Source organism: Bolinopsis microptera, chromosome 8, assembly GCF_026151205.1.
Source record: "Bolinopsis microptera isolate Bmic1 chromosome 8, MBARI_Bmic_1.0, whole genome shotgun sequence".
Taxonomy (NCBI): Eukaryota; Metazoa; Ctenophora; class Tentaculata; order Lobata; family Bolinopsidae; genus Bolinopsis; species Bolinopsis microptera.
In genome coordinates, this window is record NC_087079.1 from 3,456,100 (window position 1) to 3,474,540 (window position 18,441).

Genomic DNA, 18,441 nt, shown 5'->3' on the forward strand with positions numbered 1-18,441 from the left:
TTGTATTTTGGTCTCAAGATTACTGTCCTAACAAGAACTACGGCTTCTTTGTGAGCTCTGTTTCTTTTCTTCAGGTTATACCTGTAGCCACGAAAAAAGGCTTTATGTTCGGCATGCTTATCGTGTGCTTCTAATCCTGAATATTTAACAGTTTACTTATTTTTATATTCTGTTTGTCTCTAACACATATACTTAACCTTTTCCAGATAGAGATGATTTCAATGACGAGAGGATGATATCCCAACTTCTGAATCTCTCAATCTTGGCAAGAATTGTTATAAACACTGATCTTGGTACGTATTTTTAAAACTTATCCGTGCTCCTTTCTTTTCAAGAAGTATTTCTAAACCGGCGCGAGGTTAGCTAGTCCGTTGAGAATGCACAGCTATACTATTCATTGCAATAAATCTCAATAATTACAAATTAATATCAATAATAATTGATCATTCGATTTTTTCAGAACTCACTCAACCATATTTTCAGCTGTGTCACAAATTGAGCCGATATCAGTGTCTCAAAGCAGCACATTTGAAACATCCACTGCAAGTCTGGCTATTGACGGTGTAAAATCAACAAGTTCAATCACTGTTTGTTCATATGACACTGATCACTGGTACAAAATGAACTTTGGTGATGTCTACTGCTTCTCTGAGGTCGTTATCATGCAGTTGGAAAATAACTACGGAAAACAATTTCGTATGGAGGACACAAATGTGTTTGTAGTCAACTCTAAAACAGGAACCGAAAGTCTTTGTAGCGTACTTAAGATTAGCAGTAAAAAGACAGTTAAAAGTCAGACGTACACTATACCATGTGATCATAAGTGTGGAGATGAAATAGTGCTGAAGGTGAGACATGACGAGGGAGAATATGGAAAACCAGGGTGTATTCACATGAGAGAAATCGAAGTCAAGGCATCCCTATCCAGTGAAGACAGCGAAGACAGCGAAGACAGCGAATACAGCGAAGACAGCGAAGACAGCGATGACAGAATTGACAGAATTGACAGAGAGGATCCCTATTTTGAGATTCAAGGTAAAACATAAAGCTTAGAATCCGATAATATATCGGATGATTTAGTGAATTCTTTTGATACAGATAACCAAACAATCCTCCCCAATCCCCATACAAGTGAACTACCCGTTCCAAACTTTACCCAAGTCTTCCTCAATTTCTTTACAGCCGAATCCCCTCTACCTCCAAACAACTTTGTACTTGCTTAACGTACAATCCTTACTAAGATATACTGCAGATTGTAATTTTCTATTTATACCATCGTGGGAATCATTATTTATAAATCATATGTAATTCTCAAGATCATCACAGCATCATTCGGTGGTGTTAAATGTTACCGCGGCGAAATAAACACAACAGCCACATGAACTATTATTAAGTGGAAACACTTCTAGCAGCTAACTCATACAATCAACAATACAACAACAACTAAATCTACTCAAAATCCAACATTTACACGGCCATGAAACTAGTTTTAAAGAAATTGCAATTAAGTAAGTTCAGTTGATAAAAGTAACCGCTCACAGCAAATATGATATTTATTGTAAAACATCGGTGTATCTATATTAAAACAAAATATGTACAGAATACAATTGCACATAAATTTAAATTGTTTTTCAAAAAAAGGGAAACACTCAAATTGGCGGGCAAACGATCCGTTTCATGATATGTAGAAAACAATACCAATCCTCAGTGCCGAATAAGAATAATGAATTTTAGAAATATGATAGGTTGCCCCTTCATGAAAAAGGTTATATAAATCTTCCTCAGATTATAACTACCCATCCTCATAGATTTTGGTTCTGGTGGGGAGGTGAACCATATATTTGATTTGACACATGACAGTCCCCGTTTGAGAAATGGCATAATCACGTGTCAGGAAAAAAAATTATCAAATTACAAAAACGGGGGAATCACTGGTAACGTGTCAGAAATAACATGGTTCACCTCCCCACTGGTATCGAGATATTCTGTTGATTACGACATATCGACATGTTAGCATGCTAACAAGTACCATTGTTTCTTAGTGACCAACTGTTGGTACACGACCCAAGAGGAGGTTTGTCCAAACACACGTCACGTGACGCTACGCCTATTCCCAAATACCTGTGGAAATATTATCTTTAACGGTATTTTTAGATACGTGCTGAAATAATACATTGCGATGTTCAATTCATCCCTTGTTTAATATAAAGTTATCTCATATTGATTTTGCTTGGAGAAGTTATCTTTTGACTCTTAAAGATGCGAACAAAATGAAGAAACAGACTTTAGGCTAGAAACTTTATTGAATTGAAATAATCATTCCACGTAACTACAAAAAAAAATTTGGAGTTCTTAGCTTAAAGCGTTCTCATTTTATGAAGACAATAGTGAAAAAGAGGGAGTGTCACGCCACGCCCACTGTAATTGGGTGTGGCTTACGAAACTTTCAGGAAATCTAAGTTTGACCCATATCTAAAATCTCTGAAATTTTGGTGCAATTTGGAGACGAATTACGTGAGTTATTAAGAGGTTGCGTGTGGGTAGTCACTTATGGGCCACCCTGTACGTCTTCTTCAGTTCTGTAATAAAATTGTTAAACATGTGTAAAATTAACGACGGAAAGAAATTTAAAATAACATTAAAACAAAAACAGAGAAATAAAATTTACGAAATATGACCCAAAAATGTAATTGCAAAAATTCAAAACTTCAAAAAATACGGTTCCAATTAGAATTAGACCTCTCCATGGAAACATAGTATTCCAGTATATTTATTTCTAGTTCCTGGCATCCAATAATTTAATTTCATTCACCTTGATGGTTCCAAGTAGAATTAGACCTCTCCATGGAAACACAGTATTCCAGTATATTTATTTCTAGTTCCTGGCATCCAATAATTTAATTTCATTCCCCTTGATGGTTCCAATTAGAATTAGACCTCTCCATGGAAACACAGTATTCCAGTATATTTATTTCTAGTTCCTGGCATCCAATAATTTAATTTCATTCCCCTTGATGGTTCCAAGTAGAATTAGACCTCTCCATGGAAACACAGTATTCCAGTATATTTATTTCTAGTTCCTGGCATCCAATAATTTAATTTCATTCCCCTTGATGGTTCCAATTAGAATTAGACCTCTCCATGGAATCACAATATTCCAGTATATTTATTTCTAGTTCCTGGCATCCAATAATTTAATTTCATTCCCCTTGATGGTTCCAATTAGAATTAGACCTCTCCATGGAAACACAGTATTCCAGTATATTTATTTCTAGTTCCTGGCATCCAATAATTTAATTTCATTCACCTTGATGGTTCCAAGTAGAATTAGACCTCTCCATGGAAACACAGTATTCCAGTATATTTATTTCTAGTTCCTGGCATCCAATAATTTAATTTCATTCCCCTTGATGGTTCCAATTAGAATTAGACCTCTCCATGGAAACACAGTATTCCAGTATATTTATTTCTAGTTCCTGGCATCCAATAATTTAATTTCATTCCCCTTGATGGTTCCAAGTAGAATTAGACCTCTCCATGGAAACACAGTATTCCAGTATATTTATTTCTAGTTCCTGGCATCCAATAATTTAATTTCATTCCCCTTGATGGTTCCAAGTAGAATTAGACCTCTCCATGGAAACACAGTATTCCAGTATATTTATTTCTAGTTCCTGGCATCCAATAATTTAATTTCATTCCCCTTGATGGTTCCAATTAGAATTAGACCTCTCCATGGAATCACAATATTCCAGTATATTTATTTCTAGTTCCTGGCATCCAATAATTTAATTTCATTCCCCTTGATGGTTCCAATTAGAATTAGACCTCTCCATGGAATCACAGTATTCCAGTATATTTATTTCTAGTTCCTGGCATCCAATAATTTAATTTCATTCCCCTTGATGGTTCCAAGTAGAATTAGACCTCTCCATGGAAACACAGTATTCCAGTATATTTATTTCTAGTTCCTGGCATCCAATAATTTAATTTCATTCCCCTTGATGGTTCCAAGTAGAATTAGACCTCTCCATGGAAACACAGTATTCCAGTATATTTATTTCTAGTTCCTGGCATCCAATAATTTAATTTCATTCCCCTTGATGGTTCCAATTAGAATTAGACCTCTCCATGGAATCACAATATTCCGGTATATTTATTTCTAGTTCCTGGCATCCAATAATTTAATTTCATTCCCCTTGATGGTTCCAAGTAGAATTAGACCTCTCCATGGAAACACAATATTCCAGTATATTTATTTCTAGTTCCTGGCATCCAATAATTTAATTTCATTCCCCTTGATGGTTCCAATTAGAATTAGACCTCTCCATGGAATCACAATATTCCAGTATATTTATTTCTAGTTCCTGGCATCCAATAATTTAATTTCATTCCCCTTGATGGTTCCAATTAGAATTAGACCTCTCCATGGAAACACAGTATTCCAGTATATTTATTTCTAGTTCCTGGCATCCAATAATTTAATTTCATTCCCCTTGATGGTTCCAAGTAGAATTAGACCTCTCCATGGAAACACAGTATTCCAGTATATTTATTTCTAGTTCCTGGCATCCAATAATTTAATTTCATTCCCCTTGATGGTTCCAAGTAGAATTAGACCTCTCCATGGAAACACAGTATTCCAGTATATTTATTTCTAGTTCCTGGCATCCAATAATTTAATTTCATTCCCCTTGATGGTTCCAATTAGAATTAGACCTCTCCATGGAATCACAATATTCCGGTATATTTATTTCTAGTTCCTGGCATCCAATAATTTAATTTCATTCCCCTTGATGGTTCCAAGTAGAATTAGACCTCTCCATGGAAACACAATATTCCAGTATATTTATTTCTAGTTCCTGGCATCCAATAATTTAATTTCATTCCCCTTGATGGTTCCAAGTAGAATTAGACCTCTCCATGGAAACACAGTATTCCAGTATATTTATTTCTAGTTCCTGGCATCCAATAATTTAATTTCATTCCCCTTGATGGTTCCAATTAGAATTAGACCTCTCCATGGAATCACAATATTCCAGTATATTTATTTCTAGTTCCTGGCATCAATAATTTAATTTCATTCCCCTTGATGGTTCCAATTAGAATTAGACCTCTCCATGGAAACACAGTATTCCAGTATATTTATTTCTAGTTCCTGGCATCCAATAATTTAATTTCATTCCCCTTGATGGTTCCAAGTAGAATTAGACCTCTCCATGGAAACACAGTATTCCAGTATATTTATTTCTAGTTCCTGGCATCCAATAATTTAATTTCATTCCCCTTGATGGTTCCAATTGATTGGCCGACATCTGTCCGACAGCGACATCTGTCCGACTCAGAAAATAGGTTATTTGGACAATAGTTTATGTCGGATCCTACCGTACGATTTTCTTGAAACTTTCCATTAAGTATAGTGGTTATATGACGAATAATCTGTGTAAGTTTGAGCGAGTTTCTATGTGCCAAATTTAAGATATTACCTTAAACACTAAAAATATATCCAATTCGGTGGTTTTCAGTGGTTCCAAAGCATATATCTGGAGATCCAACGATACGATTTTCTTGAAACTTTCTAGATAGTAAGATAGCTTTAAGACAAATAATTTTTGCAAGTTTGATTAAATTTCTATGTGCCAAATTTGAGATATCACTTCAAACACACGAAAATAGTGTTGTCGGACAGATGTCGCTGTCGGACAGATGTCGTGTTACCAAACTGATTTATTGTTGTTTAATTTTGAATGTATTGAAATTATTATATTAACTGAATTACATTGTATAGACTGCATAGCAAAAGTTTGGAGCTTTGTCTGCTGAAAGTCAGTTTTGAAACAATTGAATGAAAGGAGAGCTACTGACTGATATCATAAGCTACAGTAGGGAACGTAGTGGTAAGTCTTTGTCAAGTTATACAATTAAAATATTGTAACAAGTTAAGTTAGGAAGATTGTTTGTGATTGATATCATCGATTTTCACCTTTTAAGAGTCTAAATTGCAGGAACTCGACATGATGACGTGGTGACCATTATATCTGATATTATAACAAACTTGAAAAGTTGCATGCTTTTTACGTAAATGTATGAACCAAAAGTGTTGCTTTTATTGGTGTTTCTTAAAACTTTAACTATCACGATCGAATTATAGACTTTAATTGAAGCTAATGGGACACATCTGACCGCAGATTAAACGTTTAGCCGGTGTAGTAGAGACGAAATCCATACCTCAGAGGTTGCCAGCTAAACCAGTTGTAAGTGGTTCACAATCATTAAAATTGTTATTGTTAAAAGTGCAACGACCTGAGCCTTTGCGCCGTGACATGGACGGTAACACAACTCGTGTCCGACAGCGAGATCTGTCCGAATCAAACGGCATCTGTCCGAAATCATCATCTGATTTCAACACATTTCCAATTAGAGACATGATCTGAACTCATGAACTGTTACTCGCTAATTTGTATACGTAACATTTCCAATTTGAGATATGATCTACCCAATGCTCCGCGTCCGCCATATAATATATGATCTGCGTTCTTAGCAGTACCCCAAAGGAAAGATCGTCGAGTATTTTCGTCCCATCCAGAGTCCCAGAGCAGCATTGTTTCGTTGTCGGTAGAGAGCATATAGTTTGCAGGAATGGGGAGCGTTTCCAGATTAGAAAGGTTTCCAGATTAGAAGGGTTTCTCGGGTTCGAAAGATGTCTGTTTGCTGCTTTTCTGCTTCTCTGTACCATTCTGTTGAGGGGTGATAGCTGGCAGCTCTAGATTCGTAACCCAATCCACCAACTGATTCAGATAAGAGTTATTTCGTCGGTCGATCTCCACCAGAAGCTTTTCTTTTCAAGTTCTGTTTGCTGACGTGGACGGTCGTTTCAGCATGGTAGGCAGGGTGAGTGCGGTCAGGAGTAGGAGTGATCAGTTGTTTCTCCACGGTAGAATCGTGCTCTGCAACCCTTTCGGAAATCCGAATATTTCCAGTGGGTGGTATCGTCTCTTTATTTGTCGAAGACGTATCGGAAGCCATTCAGGACAGGGTTCTCCGGGCCGAGCCTTGTTTGCGTCCAGGGATAAACTGAAGATTGGTTGCAATTGTGGATTGCGATAACTGATCTACATACCGTTATTACCGCTGTCTTATATGTACTCATGTCCTGTGATGTGATCGACAGCTTGTAAGTTTACCGCTAGGACGATCTGACGTTCCTGTTCTCAACTAGTCAATCATATATCGAGGATTATATTTCAATGGATCACATCAGCATTAGAACAATGGGAGCAACGTCACGAGATTACCCGTGAGCTTGTGAAATACGAATGTGAACTGAAATTACAATATGATCCGAAATTCGGACAGATGTCGCCAAAAACGACTCCTGTCCGACAGCCACATATGTCCGAAATCCCTAATTCGGCTGTCGGACAGATGTCGCCCAATCGACATGGACACGGTTGGACACCACCTATACCATTATTTGGTAGATCAACTTAATAGATTTACATGGTTTTGACTTACATCTCAAAACTTATTTAATTTAACTGTTACTATACCTGCCGGCAGGTATAGTAACAGTTAAATTAAATAAGTTTTGAGATGTAAGTCAAACAGTATTTCCTAGGAACAATATTTCATCACAAATGAACAAATTGCTCCAAGATACATACAGTTCGAGCTCATATGATTTTCTTCCTGTAAGTATATCTTGTCAAATGTCAAAGAATCGATGTAACATAGTATGTTGTTACACGCTTCATAACTTATCGCAGCAATGTGTACTATCCTACATTCGTTTTCATTTGGTATATACATTCATTGAAATAACTATTGTTTTTCAGCCAAAGAGTAGTCGAAGATTGAGAGCATTCCTGCTATCAAGAAACCTGTTATCAAGAAGCCTGATATCAAAAAACCTGATATCAAGACATGCAGCACTGTCAAATCGGTTAGTACAAGTGGAAAAACTGTTCGTGAACACGTGTCGCCCATCGGGATACTTGGATATTGCCGATTTTATGTGTGATCTCGAGTTACATTATATGTCGTCACTCGTCATGCTCAAATCCATCTAAATAACTTGTTTCCAGGCTTGATAATCAGCTGTTACCCGGGTGAAACTACAGTTTATCTTCTATCAACGTTTATTGATCTCACAAATGCTTGATGTTTGAATTGCAGTGTCGTTTAACACTAACAGTACTTAAATCACCAGTATGTAAAGTCAAATCACTAGTATGAAGGCATATCATAGTAGTACATTTTACTGATTTAAATCGAAACCGTCAGATCTTAACGTTCAAAATGTACGATAAAATCTTTACCAAGCCGAGTTTTACCGAGGTTTTGCAAACATACGATGGAAAACAAACGCATTCCACTGAGTGGAATCCACTCATGTGTAAGACGGAACCAGTCAAATCCCTGTCAAAACTTCGAGCAAATCTGCACACACTGTAACCAGCCAGGGGAGGTGGTTACAGAAGGAGGCAGTGACGACTGTTGACATACATTTTTATTTCTGTTTCACCTGTCAGACTTCATATCGATACACCGTTGTCTCGGAAGGGGTGTTCACGGTTCAATAACAACGACCATACAATTGTAGACTGTCAGCTTCTGGAAACCATCTTCACCAGACTGACATTGTTTGGACACCCCATATTCGAGACAGACGATCTTTCCGAAAGGAGTCCGACAGTCCCCACCTTACCAACAACACCCTAAGGGATCCCTTCCTACTCTATATGGGCCTGAAGGAGACACCTCTAGACTTCCTGTCCTGTAGAGAGTGTGGGAGGCATTCCCCTGTCATCCTCTTTGATGTGAAAGCAATAGATAAAGGCTCTGACGGCAAACCTGATGTCTACCCCATACAATTTGATGACTTGTGGAACATCGATCGTCAAGCAGAAAACCGGATCTAACGTCATCAACGGTATGCTTGACATGCTTAAATTAATCAAGAAGGGGACACTGAGATAACGGGTGGAGAGGATAATAGAACACAACACAGATCACTATTCGTTCACTAAAAAGTTTGTACAGATTGCTGGGAAGAGTGGTGGACTTCTTACACTCATGTGTCCACATGGAATATGTGTAGGGTTTAAGGTCCTCTGCCTGCATGAAGGGGCATCGGATTACGTTCAGTTCCTTAGATCATGGCAGCATATTCCGTCAATATCTGTTGTGGTCTTTGCTTCCCAAGTGGCCTGCCATGCCGAGAAGCAGTTCCCTGGTATGCTGCCACCATACGGAGGAAAGCTGGCAGACTCTTCAAAACCGGAGATCCCGCAATTCATCAAATTCGGCGGCGTTATAAACTTCGATGAGCTGTTGAACCACAAAATTCAATCTGTGAAATCCAACCCTAGAGACCATCCTGTAACCAAGTGAAGCCACAAGTTACCATATTTATGTCCATAATGAAAGATAGAGATTCGGCGGAAAGACAGTGCAGGCTGAGCGCCGCCCAGTAAGCCATAAGTACATCTTATTTGACAGATTTCATTCGAGGTGAATTTTAAAAATCCATAAGATATATTTCATCGCTTGAATATTTGTGCACAGCTGCTACGGAATAGAATAAACACATCAATTTGTGAGCAAAATCACAAGGAGCTTAATAGGTACAGATATTCATTATATAACATGTCGGGGATGAACTTACTGCTGTCGGTTACATTCATACATCTTATGAGAAACGGCTGCACGAATTCCAGGCCCCCCTATTATTAGGGGTCAGATCATACTTACTTACTTGATACTTGATAAGGTCTCCTCGATCATTCGAGTGGCCTGCACCAAGGAATTGCCGCTTATGTCGTATCATCTCTCTCCAGTGCTTGCGATTTCCTGCCAACTCTCGGACCTTATCAAATACAATGTCTGGATCTCCTGTAAATGTTACTGTGTCTTCCAGGACACAGGTTCGCCAATTCTTTCTTGGCCGCCCACGTGATCTTCGGCCGTGAGCAGGTGTCCAGTCAAGTAGATACTTTGGTAGCCTGGTGTCCGGCATTCTAGAAACATGTCCAAACCAGCGAAGACGGTTGGCACTGATGTTGGTTATAACCGGGTTTATTCTTGCCCGCTCCAACACTTGAACATTGCTCGTCCGGTGGAACCATTTAATTCGAAGGATTCTCCACAAACAGTTTTGATGGAAAACTTCGAAGCGATGTAGTTGCTTTGAAGTAGTGTTCCAGACTTCGCTTCCATAAAGTAATATTGTTAGAACCGCTGCAACATATATCCGTATTTTGGTGTTAGTTTGGATATTGCGATTCTTCCAAATATTACCGAGCTGATTGAATGCTCCTGAGGCTTTCTGGATCCGTGCAGACAAGTCCCGGTCAATAGTCCCATCACTTGATATAATCGACCTAAGGTAAGTGAAGTTGCTGACTTGCTGGATAGCCGTGTCTCCCACTGTAATGTCCACCGTTGATGCTTCAGTATACGGCCTCTGTGATGTATTCTTGCCGATGGCCATAACCTCTGTTTTCTTCGCATTGATTCTGAGGCCAGCCTGAGCCGCATGCTTGCATAAAAGATCAGTCGTCTCCTGGAGACCGTCCTTGGTGTTGTCCATGATAGCCAAATCATCTGCATAGTCAGTATCCAAGACGACTGTATCCTGACCAAAGCTGGTGGTAGCTCTCTGCAGCACTGCCCCGTGTGACAACACTTTGTTATTCTCAGCCCGCTGCGCAGGCAGGTTGATGCAAACATTAAAGATAGGTGGACCCTGAATATCCCCCTGCCCAGAACCAGATGTAACGTCAAACCAATCTGAGAGCTCACCATTATGTCTGACAGAGCTGACGGTGCCGCAAAAGAATGCTTGCATTATGCGAATGTATTTACAAGGCAAGCCATAATGACTGAAAGCTTTCCAGATAAACTCCCGATTAAGTGAATCGAATGCAGCTTTAAAGTCAACAAAATTTAAGTACAGGGGAGGTTAAACTCAATGCTGTTGTGAATAATAGTACGGAGCGAATAAATCTGATCAATGCAAGACCTTTTTTTCCTGAACCCGCACTGATTCTCTCGGAGCAGTTCTTCAAGCCCCGCATTCATCCGTCGCAACACTATTATCTGATAGAGTTTTGATGCCGTGGAGCGTAGGGTTATGCCCCTATTGTTCGAGCAGAATGATGTATCACCCTTTTTCGGGACAATAACAAAGTAACAATGATACCATTAACCCAATCCTCTGGCACATTCTCCGTCTCCCAAACACGTGCAAACAGTTTCTCAAGCCTGTCTAAAAGACCAGGAGCCCCATACTTCAGCTGTTCGTTGGAAATTTCATCAATTCCAGAGCTCTTGTGATTCTTCAGACTCTTTAAAGCCTCAGAGATCTCTGTTCTGCTAGGGGGTAAATCACTATCACTCAGATACGGAAAACATGGTGCGACCTCTAGACTGTCTAGGTCTGAAAGGTCCACGTCTCCTATCTGCGGGTTTAGTAGTTCAGCGAAGTGCTCACCCCATCGTTTTCGTTGAGCAGCGGGGTCAGAAATCAACTTCTCGGTTTTATCTCTGACAGCAGTTGACTTCCGACTCTTCTTGCCTGACAAGGACTTGATCATCTGCCAGACCTCCCTCTGCTGACCGTGTGAAGAAGCTGTTTCCAGATCGGCTGCAACCCGTAAAGCCCAGTTCTCATCGTCCTTCTTGCAGCTCTTCTTAACACGCTTATTAGCAAGAGAATACTCAGATCTATTGAATCCATCACATGGGCATTTCTGTTTGACCTTACTCCGCTCCGAGATGAGATCCTTTGACTCTTGTGACAAGTGCTGCTTGTCAGATCATTATATGACGTATAATTAGTGATGTGCCGTATAATTAGTGATGTGATCCACCAGCTACGATTTACAGAACATGTGAACTCTACCCTATATCTAGCCCAGTTTTACCCCTTAGTTTTGATTTAAATTAACAAGTACACACACAATACTAAAAGAACAGATATCGTGGAGTTGGGTATGGTAATTCCTTCGCCTCTTAGCGGGTGTCTTGCCAACACTCAACCTGTCGATGTGAAAGTCGGTAATGACTTGCTGATCTTTGATAGCTCGCACATACTCTTGAACAGAGGGCTTTGGGCGATGCACTCGGGATTTAAATCCTCTGTGAAAGCCAGGCAGACTTGAGGGCTGAATCCTTTACTTGTCCTTCTTCCGGGAGTAGATGTATCCATCAGAGTCGAGTAGCTGTTGACATCCTGTCCGACCAGAGATGAATTTGGAGAAGGTAGGCATGTTGATAGAATGCGATACTATTGTCTATCATCTTCCAGTATATAATATACCTAAGAACACTTGATCGGCTCACTCCCGTTGCATGCCTTTGGCACGTACGTCTCACATCCCTAGATACAAGAACCCCTCTTTAGCAAGAGCTCCTGTCCCTTATGTGATATAGTTATACGAGTCGAGCGGTCAAATCTTAAAGATCATGTTTACTTCTTAATGCACAGCTATGATGTACATGTGAACTCTACCATTTCTAGGTTAGTTAAATTCTACTGATGGATCACATTACTAATTATACGTCACTAATTAGTGACATGATCTGATCTCCCTGGGCCCCCTAGTAATGAGGGGGCCTGGAAGTCGGCCTCTCGACCAGTCAGTGAGTGGAATAGGGAGTGAAGCCTGTTACCATTCCTCCACTCTTTAGAGTTTATGAAAATAGAGCCAGCAACGAAGATTGATAATCGCCTGCTAGTTCCTGTAGCAACTAAATCATCTAGTGAGTGCCTGAGGATGGTGACCAGATTTTCGTCTGTTCAAGAGAAGAACATCCAACAGCAAGGAATGTGAAATATATCAATGCCATGCTGTGCCAACAGCAGACGGATAACTTCTCGTGTGGACCTCTATGCTTTGGGTTTCTCTGGGCATTTAGTGGTGGAAACGACCCCCAACAGATTCTGGTTCAACTCTACGGATATTAGGAAGACCATACTTAAAATCGCCGAGGACGTCAATAATCGCGATACACATCTTGGGAGAGAAGTGCAAAAAATAAATCCAACGGCAGCGTCAAAATCTCTGGTAACTGTTTCCTGTCAGGCTGTCTGAATCCTTAACAACAAATTACTCTCCAAACCCTGGGCAACTTCTCTCCTAGCTCCAACTACAACCGAAATACTGTAATATAAGCCCATCACCCTTTTCATCAGTCTCTGGAAAGCCCCTTTAAGTACCTACAGGTGTATCTATACTAGTATACTCATTCCACTAGCATGTAACATGTTCACGTAATCATTATAATGAGCTTTCCTCACTTCTTCACTTATCACTCAACCCAGCCTCTCTTCCAGTGCTCTGGATTTGGAGGACTTAATTAATGATACACTCAATTAATATACTTGTTAATTGATCTTTGATGTAATTTCTATTCGGTCTATTATTTTAATTTTGTTAGTGCATGGAGTGAGTCATGTGTATTAAATTTCGTAATGAAGACTGCTTTCAATTCCCAATTGAATTTGTTTTAGTTCTTAGTACAATATTTTAAGAGATTAAGAGAAAAGGAAGTTTTGATACTATGGTTTCGTACACGCTGCTTTGCTTTTAATAACTTCCTGGGTTGATGTTATACAGGTGGGCTGTGTAGAATAATTTTAAATTTGGGATAGACGTTGCGAAACTATGATCGACCGCCAAGCTTTTGTTATATTTGAAATAATAACAATAATAAATTAAATTATAAACACTGCTTTTAAGTTGTAAAACTTTTACTCAGCAGTTTGAGAACAACTACAAAAGAACAAACTGATATAAGTGCCACAATAACTCTATCCTAAATTAACAGCCTTCCCAGCAATACACGATATATTAATATAACTTAGTAAATAGTACACACTACACAGTATTATGTACTATGCAGTAGTACACAGGCACTTTCAATCATTTAGTAACCTGAAATGTTTAGCCATTAAATTATTTTAATGTTATTTTTTACACACTGTTCCGCATGATGTGTGGTATATTAAAGCTTTATTACCGGGACTACTGTATTTCTTTTACTTGTTAATCCGACCGACTGCTTTAAACTTTTTTAAAGTGTGTTATCTTCAAATTAATTCTGAGACCCACTCAATCAATACGATGCTGCATTCCATGTTTAAATTGTTCATAATTACATTGTTATCTTCATCCATGATCGCTAATAATCTTAATGACATTGTTTGTAATTTAGTACTTCTTTTTCACTTGTTTACAAAAGAAATATGACTCAAAATTTTTCAGCTCCAGTACCTTGGTCGAGTGAAATCGTTTCTGCTCAGATGTCCGCTGGAGTACTTCGTCCGCTGGAGTACTTCGTCCGCTGGAGTACTTCGTCCGCTGGAGTACTTCGTAATGTTGTTCTGAGGATGAACAAAGGTAGTACAAAATTTAAGATTGTAAATCTTTAGAATCATACTGTCTAGCGCCTAATCGTTCAAAATCTGGCGAGTAACTCATAACTGAGATAATTAAAACCTAATTGAGATTTGAAAAGTTACTTACCATTGTACAGTCAAAAATTATATTTTTAATTTCAGCATAGTGATGAGAGAGGGCTATTAATGTGTGGGATTTCTGCTGCTTTGTTACAGTCATCTGACTTTTTCATTTTTACTCGGTGACTTTCTGAGGAAAGAGTTCTGCTAAAAAAGATACAAAAGATATGCACGCGAGAGATGTTTCCTCTGAGATTATGCTGATGCCGGATACATCACAAGCACATATTATTCGAACTGCAAATCTGAGAATTTTTTTATAATCCTGAACTTAATTTAAAATCCTTACTTAAAATCAGTTCTCATCCAATACTTTACAGATATTGCATCTAAGAGAGTAACAGGACGCTCGCAATATCTTGTATATATATATTTTCTTGTGTTTGAAGTCATTATATCTCAAGTTTGGCACATATAAATTCTCCCAAACTCTCACACATTATCCGTCATATAGCCTTGTAACTATCTGGAAAGTTTAAAGAAAATCTATCAGTCAGACCTTGAGAAAATCAAAAATATATTCTAAGTTATTCACTAAAACACTCTATTTTCGAACTTTTTAACTTTTTATTTTAAACAGATTTATCTTTCTGGTACCAAAATGCTTTACCATAATAAACGTACGGCGCGAGAACATTTCCTCGTCCAAAGTCTGACAGTTTACAACATGCGTAGGATTCCCTCAAGAGGTGAAAACGTAATCGCCACCAAAAAATACGACAAGAAGAAATGTAAATTAATACAACTAAATCCTGTACTACTCATGATATTGATACTATACTAATTATCTCATATTCAGACAATTTTTTTCCCTGCTCTTGCCGAAGGCAAAAAGATCGTAGGGAATAAGTAATCGGGTTTGGATATATGAGCTATCCCGATGGACCTGCGGTGACGACAAAAGTCTGCTCCTTCGCAATATAGACCACTCCCCTATAATTAAGTGTATAGGAAGCGTCTGTTATGCTGCGCGTGACGTTCAGCATGTGTTAGTTAATTGCAGTATCCAACGCGAATTTCAATTGTTATGTCAAACGATGTCGTTCAAATTAAATTAGCCCAAAATTTGTGCGCGGCGCGGCGTCTAAATATTCGATAACATGCAATCCTGCACGCGCGCAATGTCAAATTACGATGAAAATATTGCGTTGCAAATATTAACGGTTTAAGCAGGGAAAATTAATCGTGCGTGGTGTAACCGCGGCGAAATTCTTGTTACGTCAGACAATCTGTTAATAATAATTAATTGGATAATTATCAATTAGCTAATTAGAAAAAATTAAATCATTTTTGTCGGCTCAAATGATGATCGGAATAGCTTAAAGTTAATACACGGAGAAAAGTAGTTTTTAGAAAAACTTTTCAATTACTTTTTTAAAGACTAATTTGAAAATTTCGAAAATTCGAAATATTTTGTTCGCCAAAAGTGATCAAATTTGCAAAATTTGCAAAATTGCATGAAACGTGGAGAAAAATGCTTAAAAAACTCCGTGAATTTTTTGTTTCAAGAATACTAAAATCACCAATATTTGTAGTTGAAGTTCAGTAAATCTCAGCAGATTTAAGTAATCAGGAATTACTAAGTGGAAAGGTTTCATTTGTCCTTGTCTTTTCCAACCGGATATTATCCAACTATCAGTATTTCAATAGGGGAGAGACACGAGAAGGAGAAACAGAAGTTGAACCAGAAGGTTATAGAGATTAAAGCTCAGGTCTATGAAGACTGATATAAGACAGCATGATCTGAATAGTCCATCGGAACAGAGGCGCCGTGATCTAGAGATGGAGTTAGCTTCTTTTTTAAAAAATCTGTCTGGTGACTATACTCATAATACGGGAGCAGGGGAGCTAGGGAGGCAATTTTGGAATTTGTTAATTCTTACATTAGAATATTGTTGCGATCATAGTTTACATCACTGAGTACGCTAGCCTCACGTAACGGGGCATTTCTCAATCTCAAATCTACTCAACAAAATGTTACCATATCAAATTACTGGTGCCAGTGAGAGGTTCTTCGTATGATACGACCCGGCCCAGTCCACGTGACCCCACGTGACTCTGCTAGCCACCTTCACCATTCACGTGACTACTGGATTGTAAACCCAAATCGACAAAAGAGTAGCAGCAACGGAGTATCGTGTCAAAATTGAACAGCGATATTTATTTCTGTAAAAACCTCTATCTTTTGTTTTCTGTTCTTAATCTTAGCTCGTGGAATTCTCGGTATCATGTATTTGAGTGTTTCTCACAAGCTCAGGGGAAACTCCCTGACTGACAAGTATACCAGCAGGAGAGGAAATAAATTGGATAATTGCGAAAACGTGGTTTCAGAACCATTGTGTATTGTAACGGCAAGCAAGTTTTAGATATCACAGCAACCTCTGAAACGTGTGATAGTCTTAAGCACGCTGATATCTGGGAAACTTACTGGGGACGACAAGGGAGCAGAATTGAATTCCCATCTGAGTGGGACACAGCATCAGACTCGTATTGTATTGGTTAGTAATTAATAGAATTGTTTTGGTTAGTAATTAATAGAATACAATTTGATAATCGAAATTCCATTTTGTATAGTGAATCTGTGAACGTAAGTAAAATAAAAAGACTTGTCATTCTTGCAACTAATAGTACTACCATAACCTTCATGATGTTGCACTTGTATATTGTCCAATTCACCACCAATGCAATGGCTGTTTTTTTATAATGAAATATCATAATACTTGAAGTACTGAAACGTGTCACGTGTTTCAGAATTGTGTTCAAAAGGGAGTTACAGGAACTCCACTATGATGATCATGACAGAGTGTGTTGGATGTAAAGGTAACACTATCAGTACACTATACACGTGGTGCTGGAATCTGCTCCCCCGGCCCTGCCCTGCTGGCACAATCGTTAACAACCAAAACACACTTTGTGGTAAGTCTTGTTCAAATAAAACATTGTAATCCCTATGTCATATGTTGTACTTGTATGTAGTGCATGACGCATGTAGTGGTTTTTTTCGCTTTTTTGTTAATTTACTTCTAAGTTTTAGTAAATGAAATGTTTTTTGGTGGACAACATGATGATGAATAACGAAAACAAATTTTCAGGTTATTAATATAAAATCATTTTGCCTGTTGCATGGGGAGTGGGGACTAGCTAATATGTTTTTGGTTACCACGGTGATAATGACAATAGTTGCTGCACGGAAATTTCTACCTAGGAATACCTTGTGGGGATGTGGAAGAGGTTGTAGCGCGATGCACTACTGGGCCGCGCCGCGCATCCAGTCTAGTAATGCTTATCTGTTATCGCAATGCAACGTTACTGGCGAGATGCACCACTAGATCGGTGAGATGCACCACTGGGCCACGCCGAGCTGCAAAGGATTGAAATCGTCAATCAATGGAAGAGGCTGGTGTGGAAGAGGCTAAGTATATAATTAACGCGATGAAACTTTTCAACTGCAGTCCAACTTATTTCCCTAACCACCCCAGACCCCAAACCCCTCCAGATTACTGCCCACAGCAGCAAAGTCGAATGAGCTAGGAGGAAGGAAACGAATCGAACTACAATGACACGGAACTAAATTGAGCTGACTTTAGTTGCCCTCCATAATGAACTTTAAGTTTAACTTTAAGAGGTGCACAATAAAATTGAACTAGTTAGCTTGGATTTTAAAATTTGTTTACCATTGTTCATCATTTATGTTTTCTTGAGAATGTGTGATTTTTTGCACAGTACCTAATTGTCACAGTACACTTTTCCATAATTTATTAATTACTTTACTTCAAATCAGATCTAGACACATTTTTAACAAGCCAGATATTTGAAGCTACTTAAAAAATGTTTTTATCTATTATTACTAAGCTGATAAATGCAGATTTTGTAGCGCGATGCACTACTGGGTCGCGCGCGCATCAAACAATGCTTCT

The 18,441-nt window shown here is 38.6% G+C and overlaps 1 long non-coding RNA gene across 2 annotated transcripts; it reads left to right on the forward strand.

The window, feature by feature from the left end:
* Window positions 1-5,792: 5,792 nt before the first annotated feature.
* Window positions 5,793-14,654, forward strand: LOC134819851 (uncharacterized). Of its 2 annotated transcripts, XR_010160807.1 has the most exons (6): window positions 5,793-5,897; window positions 6,189-6,254; window positions 7,619-7,691; window positions 7,836-7,942; window positions 14,271-14,405; window positions 14,567-14,654. It is a non-coding gene; the product is annotated as an uncharacterized LOC134819851 (long non-coding RNA). The 2 variants fall into 2 exon arrangements; XR_010160806.1 differs by lacking the exon at window positions 7,619-7,691.
* The last annotated feature ends 3,787 nt before the right edge of the window (window positions 14,655-18,441 follow it).